This window comes from Sinocyclocheilus grahami, unplaced genomic scaffold (genome assembly GCF_001515645.1).
Source record: "Sinocyclocheilus grahami isolate Dianchi unplaced genomic scaffold, SAMN03320097.WGS_v1.1 scaffold666.1, whole genome shotgun sequence".
NCBI classification, from domain to species: Eukaryota; Metazoa; Chordata; class Actinopteri; order Cypriniformes; family Cyprinidae; genus Sinocyclocheilus; species Sinocyclocheilus grahami.
This window is the reverse complement of record NW_015505845.1, coordinates 338,201-346,957: the sequence shown is the minus strand read 5'-3', so window position 1 is coordinate 346,957 and position 8,757 is coordinate 338,201. Positions and strand designations below refer to the sequence as shown.

The window sequence follows — 8,757 nt, the reverse complement described above, 5'->3', positions numbered from 1 at the left end:
TAAAACCCATTATAAACGAGGCATTTGTTGCATCCAGTGGTGACATAATTACAGATTATAATTACTTATACTGTCTTTTTACGTGTTGCGTTGCATCGCGCCGCGTAAACATAAAACCATGTCTGCATTTGTGATCGGAGAAATGATAACAACAAGCGCTACTCTACACTGCTCAAAACTCGCGTTTGAATCGTCAGTGGCAAATTCTTTAAATATAAAAACGTACTTACAGTCTGTGAGTCAGAACAGCCGGCATTGTAGTCTACTCTACCAGGATCAGGAAACAGTCCTCCATAAAATGTGCTGCACACATCTGAATATTTGGGTTGAAGTGTTCTGGATCAGTGTTGTAAATACAACTTAACCACTGATTTCTAGTCGTGTCCTCTTTTGGAAGACCAAACAAAGTAGTTTCGCTTTCACAACGAAACAGCGTCACACACCGCGCGCGGCCTTGAGTGAGCAGAGGCCGGGGGCCTAGAGTGAGCGGCGGACTAGAGTATGCGAGGCCGACTTGAGTGAGCAGAGGCGGGCGGGCTTGAGAACGACGCGGCTGGCGGATTCGTATCTCTTTGGATTTGAGACTTTAGTCTTTGCAACTTTACAGATCTTCTTTATGCACCAAGAGCTTGTAACACTCCAAAGAGAAAGGAAAAATTGAAATTGCATCATATGACCCCTTTAATAAAACACCTGATGCCGTCGGGAGCTTTTTGTGGGGGAATTTTGTGAAATTTGGCTCGAAAGGAGTAACAGCACAATGAAGTTGCAATTGTAGGTTGCAGTCTGTAAGACGCGCGACATTGCAGAAAATGTGTTCACAAATGTAGCCTATGTTGATCCAAATATGGAAAGCACTTTCGAATGTAATAATCTGAGGTTCTCTCCAGAGATGTTTTGCCACATTTCTGCAATTAAGGATGATTGCTGCGTAGTATGGGTGTTTCCTTTTGCCTGAGTGAGTGGCGGGGCAAACCGAAAGTCCAGCACTCTCCTTCACTGCTGATACTGCGACTATTCTTGTTTGTATGTGTTCCTTCGCTGGCATTTTTCTCCCTTAATAACAAATTTGTCCATTCTGATGCTCAATTTTACCGAACTAATGGCTGCTGATGACTATTTGAATTGAATTCTGCAAAAGTGCGCGCTTGTAAGTGTTCGTTAAATGCGTAATGTTAATTACGTGAGTACATATCTGTTCATTTCTGAAAATAATATATGAAAAACTAAATTATTTTACATAAGAAAAACATTATAGCTTATATTTGTTTAGTACATTTTTTAAATAATGTAAAAACTAAAATGAATTGTAAAACTGAAAGTTACTTTTTAATTGTGTTCAGCATGGTGGACCGCATTTGAATTTGTGACGGGCCGCATGCCACTGCCCTAACCCTAAACCTACCCCTTACAGAAAACCTGTTTGCATTGTTACACTTTCAGATAAACATCATTTACTATTTTTAATCTTTTTTTTCCCCTTGTGGGGACTGAAGGCTGGTCCCCACAATGTAAAAAAATTCAGGTTTTACTGTCCTTGTGGGGATATTTGGTCCCCACAATGTAGCATAAACAAGTACACACAAACACACATTTGTTCTACATTTCTATATTGTCATATCATGTCAATATTTATTTTAGGGCTGTCGCGATTTGTCGATTTTATTCGACTATTCGATTTTTAAAAATCCTCGACTTCATTTTGCTCACGTCGACTAACCGGCAAAATACCGGAAGTGGCGCATTTCACGGACGAGAATCCATAAAACACATTATTAGACTGTTTCCCAAGGCTGCATGATACATTAAATCATAATTAAGCATAATTGTGAATTCACAAATGCTACGATTTAATTGGCTAAATAATTATATTCGATGCAGTTCTAATACAGTATATGCACTTTAATTATAGGTTAAGTACGTGCGTTCACAGTAGTTCCACAGGAACGGTTATCATTTACATGTGTGGTGCGTTTCAAACTCCATCTCTGCATGTTGTTGTGAGTTTGGATTTATTATAACGTTCATCTGGGAACGCAACGTGCGCCATTTCATCAGATTTGTAAGGTAAATCCTTTATAAATCTACGCAAACTCAGGAGAATACATTGCGGTTTCAAAATAAAAGTTCTGAGTTTACACGTTTTGATGTCCACATATTATTTTAATTACAGTGGCTATAGCATTTATGTCCTAAATAAATGGCCAAAATATTAAAGATTAAGTGGACATTTGAATTAAATGGTGCTTGGTCAATATTAAACAAGTATTAGATCGCACAGCAATGTGTAAAAATAATCATCAGGCCGTTGGCGCCCCCTGCAGGCCTTAGTTGTAATGCGTAATGTACATCAGCTCTATTGTTTATAATACATTATGTATTTTAACAGTTTTGTTCAATAAAATTATATGATTTATTGCTTTTGATACTTTATTTTTGAACTAATTATTATTGCCTCATTGCTATTATATATGTATTTTAAGTAATTTTAAAGGCTATTGTTCACTTACATCTATTTTTATTACCACAAAAAAATTCATTATAATTATAGGGCCCTATGAAATCCGTTTTATTTCCAAATTCAGTTTTTTTCCATTTTAATTTTTCTATACTCTGTTTTAATGGTTAAATTAAATTGTATTAATCAAAAGGCTTGTCTAATTAATTGAGGTTTACAGTTTTATCTTTACCAAATTCTGTTTTCCATTATTTTCTGGATTCCATTTTAAAACCCTTTAACTGTCACCCCCCATTTTTTTAAATAGGTATGCAGGTGCACTATCCAAACTTAAATTGTTGTAATTTATGAACACTTTGGAATACAGACATCTCTTTTTAAAGAAGAAAATCAGCAGATTATCGCAAAAGTGGAATAATTTTTTTTTTTAAAGTATCAAAACGTTATGGTAGTTTAAATTTACTGTAAAGAAAATGCACTATATTCATTTTATTTTATATATAATAAATATGTTACATAACAGGTTTTACTCTAAAGTTGGTATAAAATTAAAGCCTTATGTCTAAATAAGTTATGTTCCAAATTTGAAGTTGATATGAAAAAAATTGAGGTTCCTGTGAGATTTTATTTAGGGCGTTATACCACAAACAGCCACCGGGTGCCAAAAAGAAAGTTTTTTTTTAAAGTTTTCAGAAATACTGCACATTTACATTTTTCTCCTAAATAAATTCTGGTAAATAACATTTCTGGTAAATACCCCTTTAAAAAGTGTTTTTTGATTATAATGTTATTATTAGTAGACTAGAAGACGTGGATATGTTGTTATTCTTACACTATAATGCTGAACTTTGATTTCAGTGATTTGGACTATGAGATGGACACTTGCTTCTTGCACTCTATGTTGCACTTTACTTTTGCTTTAAAAAGAGGATTTCATAGAAATTTGGATTTCATTTGGTTTAATAAAATATAGTTTAATAAAATATTCTTAAGTAAAATTGTTGATTTTTTTGTGGGAAATTAATTGTTTAGATTAATCGATTAATCGATAAATTAGTCGATATATTAATCGAAATAAAAATAGTCGTTAGTGGCAGCCCTAATTTATTTATCATGTCTTTATTTATTTATCTATTCCTTTTTCTATTTTGCCAATCCTTGTGAGCTGCTAAATAGTCTTTCGTGGTTTTTAAAGGGGTCATATGATGCGATTTCAATGTTTCCTTTCTCTTTGGAGTGTTACAAGCTCTTGGTGCATAAAGAAGATCTGTAAAGTTGCAAAGACTAAAGTCTCAAATCCAAAGAGATATTCTTTATAAAAGTTAAGAGTCAACCACACCTACTTAAAACGGCTCGTTCTAACACGCCCCCACATATCTACCTCACTATGTGGGAAGATTTGCATAATGCCGCCCAAATGTTCACGCAAAGAAAGAAGGCATAACTTTTATTCTCACTGTAGTATTGTTGTTGACGCTGCCGCCATGTCGTGAAGACACTGTGTGTTTTGTTGTGAAAGCGAAACTACTTTGTTTGGTCTTCCAAAAGAGGACGATATCCGCTTCGTCATGCCTGGAGCTGATCCGTGCTGGTCGCTGAGGAAATACATCAACTTCGCGCTGTGGATCGCCGTATAGGCTTTCACCGTGGAGTCCAGCCCAGGGTCGTCGAAATCGCCGGCCGCACCGTTCTCAAGCCCGCCGCCTCTGCTCACTCTAACCCTCCCACCGTACCTCACGCTAGCCCCCGGCCTCCGCTCTCTCAAGGCCACTGTGTGTGACACTGTTTCGTTGTGACAACTACTTTGTTTGGTCTTCCAAAAGAGGACACGACTAGAAATCAGGGCCTCCGCTCTCTCAAGGCCACTGTGTGTGACACTGTTTCGTTGTGGAAACTACTTTGTTTGGTCTTCCAAAAGAGGACGATATCCGCTTCGTCATGCCTGGAGCTGATCCGTGCTGGTCGCTGAGGAAATACATCAACTTCGCGCTGTGGATCGCCGTATAGGCTTTCACCGTGGAGTCCAGCCCAGGGTCGTCGAAATCGCCGGCCGCACTGTTCTCAAGCCCGCCGCCTCTGCTCACTCTAACCCTCCCACCGTACCTCACGCTAGCCCCCGGCCTCCGCTCTCTCAAGGCCACTGTGTGTGACACTGTTTCATTGTGACAACTACTTTGTTTGGTCTTCCAAAAGAGGACACGACTAGAAATCACGCAACACGTAAAAAGACAGTATAAGTCATTATAATCCGTAATTATGTCCCCACTGGATGCAACAAATGCCTCGTTTATAATGGGTTTTAATGTTTTTGTCTCATCGCTCCGGCCGGACAGGGCATCACAGTATGGTGAGGGGCGTAACATTTCCGTCACACGCTTGAGGAATTCGGCCAATCACAACGCTCTGGATAGCTGGCCAATCAGAGCACACCTCGCTTTTCAGACCAATGAGCTTTGTAAAAATCGACTCGTTTCAGAAAGGTGGGGCATAGAGGATAAACAACAATGTACAGTATGTGGAAAATAATGTGTGTTTTCAACCTTAAACCGCATAAACACATTTCATTACACCAAATACACAAAATAATGTTCTTTTTAGCAACATCATATGACCCCTTTAAGTTTATATTGGGAACAAAAATAATGCTTTTTTTAATAATAAAGAAATGTTTACATCAGGCTTGTTATATAAAATAAATGAATTGAAATTAAATGTATGTAGATATTTCCCAGAGAAACATTTTTGACTTTTATCTAATTTAAGTTGAGGTATTATAATGACTAAAACAAAAAAATTTAACTTAATAAAAACTACAGACACATTTTAAAAACTACTACAAATGACAAAAACACAACAAAATTAATAAAAAAGAGAACTGAGCCTAAATTAAACTGAAAACAGAAAAAATTAAAATAAAAGCTAATTCAAAATATTAACAAAAATGATAATATATGCGTGATACTGAAATTGTTACTGTATGTTAACAGTATGCTAGAATGCTATTCCAGACATCGCTTTGTTTCAGAAGGATCTTTTCCAGAAAAACTTAGTTTCTGTGAAAAGGTAAAAGGGCTTTACTGTATGTTAACAAATGAATAAACATTAAAGAGGAAGGAGCTGTTTTCAGTAATGTTTACAGTCTGTTGTCAGCCGTCACAGCTGACATATAGTGGGGCTCTTTGTTGTAATATTTACAGGATGGGTGCGGAGCACTAAATTCGATTTGTTGCCTCCCATTTCCATAATTACGTTTTATTCATTCTCTCCTCTCTTATTTGCTGGGCTTGAACTCTGTCTTTCAGTTCAAGCTTTGCCTAGACAACACACACGCTGAGAAAACACACAACTATGATACTGGACAGTACTGGAATACATTTTAGATCTCATATTCTTCCTCATGCAAGTGTGCTATGTTAAAACTAAAACATAGTAGGCCAGTCTATTCAGCAAGTACTGGTTGACCTATATGAATTTTAACTGCTGATATCTAAATTAAGGTCCCCACTATGCCATTAAGTATAACACAAAATGTGTGCACAACAAACTTTTTTTTTACTGAAAATAAAACAGACAGGACTTGATTTTAACAATGAGACTTGGCGACCTCAGCTGAAAAGTTGTTTCAGAAGTGAAGCAAGTTATTATATTTTCATTATATATTACAATATTCTTTTTTTTATTATTGAAATAATGTGCTCAGATGAACTGTTCACAATGAAACCATGATCATTTTATTTGATGACACCCTTATTAAATGTACGGTGTTTTTTAGTATTATTTATATACTTTTAAACTAGCTTTTATTTTAATATTTTCAGTTTCCTTTTTTATTTTAGTTTAAGTTTTAGTAATGTTTTGTCAGTGTTTTTATTTTTATTTTTTGTAATATTTCCATTTTGCTTCCATTTATACTTATTTCAGTTTCAATTTTAGTCATTTTAGTATTTAAGCATATTTTGTTACAGTTAGTTGGCAATTCTATTTCTTAAGTTTAAGATGCAATCATTTATTTTATTTCAGCTTTATTTCAATGAACTTTTTTTTGCTTACAGTCTCATGAGAACTGCTCCTCACCACACGGAAGAGAGGGGCGGAGCGAGCAGAGCTCATTAGCATTTAAAGGGACATGCACTGAAACGGGTCACTTTGAACAGAGCTGTTTTGACAGAGGGTAAAAGGTAGGGGTGGGGGAAAAAATTGATACAGCATAGTATCGCAATATTTTCCGCGGCATTACTGTATCGATACACGGACGCCAAATATCGATCTTTTATTATACTATTTGGTAGAGTAATAAAATACATTTCTTTACAATCCACTAGATGGTGGTTTTTTTCTGGTGAGGTCAGCTGGGCCACCTTCAGCATGCAGTAAGTTAGTAAAATAAAGAGGGCGGCATCTCGGAAAGCTATCAGGAAAGCACGTCCGCGTTTAAATCGGATGTATGGACTTACTTCGGATTTGTAAACAAGGAGGGGGTGTAAGTAGGGATGCACTGAAAATATAGGCTACATATAATAATAATAATATATATGGCGCACCACGTCGCGCCCGCCCGACAGTGTTCAGCGCGCATGTTTCATGTTTGGTTTGACGCTCCGCTCAATATTCCGATCTATGAATGTGCGTTCCGCTCATGTACCGCTCATGCTCATCAGAAAAGCAAAGTCCGCTCAAATAACGCGCTGACAGGAAATTTCTATGCAGTATAGGCCTACTTGTTCCGGTTTGCAGTAGCGCTACTGTGCTGTAACATGCTGTAGGCTAGTTCAGCTGTACTGCGCAACGCTGCTAAAATAATGCTACCTTCAGTGACGCTATGCTCGGCTCATATGCTCTGATAATAATAGCTTTGTAGGACTATACATAATTTGGATAATTAGTCAAAAAACAAACAAACAACAACTTATATCTGATTCTGTTACATAGAAGTGAATAAAAATAATATATTGATATTTAATATTAAGATAACACTTTTCAATAAGGTTCCATTAGTTCATGTATTAACTATCATGAGCAAACAATGAACAATACATTTAATACAGTATTTATTAATATTTCTTAATGTTAGTTCATGAGAATACAGTTATTCACTGTTAGTTCATGTTAATTCAGAGTGCATTAACTGTTAACAAGCACAACTGTTGATTTTAATAATGCATTAGTAAATGTTGAAATTAACATGAACTAAGATTAGTAAATGCTGAAGGACTATTGTTCATTCTTAGTTCATTATCTAAAGTAGTTAACTAATGAACCTTATTGTAAAGTGTTACCAATATTAATATAAATTCTGTCCAGTTTTATTGTGTTACTTTCAGTAAAAGTGTAATAATGAGAAACTTTCTCAAAATAATGAGAAAATTTATCATAATGACTTAACATATCGTAATAACGATAAACTTTATCGAAATGACTTATCTTCTCATAATAATGAGAAACTTTCTCGAAATAATGACTTAATTCACGCATGCGCAACGCAACGTGATGGCACGCTATAGCGACATCTGTTCGTCAAAGCCATGCAGGAACACCGCAAACATTGCACGTTAAGCGTTTTCCTAACCGTTATAGAAAATGCATAAGCGTTGCTGTTTTGCGTTGCATTCATATTTTGGGTCCACCTGAATGCCTGCAGTATGCATGATAATTAAGTTGTGTATTGAATTTGGTTCAGTCTGTCTTTGTACTTCAAGCTACTTTAAGCATTTTCAAGTTAAGCGTTTGTCCTGCAAGAAGCGGGATGCTGATTGAAGACCAAGTGGTTGCCGTGGTAATGAACAACTACGCTTTGTGCAAGCGGGATGGGATTGGGCTACTACTGTATAAACATTGTGGGCCTATGCGATGCATGAAAGTGACAGCTAATAAAACTAACAAATCATTGAAATTAACATCTATTCATTAAGTTTATGTGTGTAATGGCTTTCATTTCTTCATAAAATGTGTGTGATTTTTGTTGGAATATATTCCTCTATATCTGTTTGAAGCCATGAACTATTTGGCAGAGTAACTTGGTAAGTGCTGCAAATTAACAAGACTACATGCGTATCATTTATCTGAAATCGTTAATGACTATTATTACACTTTAGATTACAGAACAAAGCAATGTTTGCGGAGTTCCTTGGGGGGGGATTGATACAGCATAGTATCGCGTTTTTTTTCTGTGGCAATACTGTATCGATACACGGACGCAAAGTGACGTTATACTATTATACTATTTGGTAGAGTAATAAAATACATTTCTTTACAATCCACTAGATGGTGGTTTTTTTCTGGTGAGGGCCACCTTCAGTAAG

General features: G+C 36.2%; 1 long non-coding RNA gene across 1 annotated transcript in view; it reads right to left on the bottom strand.

Moving 5' to 3' along the window:
• Nucleotides 1-6,151: 6,151 nt before the first annotated feature.
• The window catches only part of LOC107558921 (uncharacterized), a 12,405-nt gene continuing 9,799 nt past the window's right edge, over nucleotides 6,152-8,757 (bottom strand). Inside the window, exon 3 of the long non-coding RNA XR_001605539.1 lies at nucleotides 6,152-6,163. This is a non-coding gene — a long non-coding RNA (uncharacterized lncRNA). The remainder of the gene's footprint in view (nucleotides 6,164-8,757) is intronic.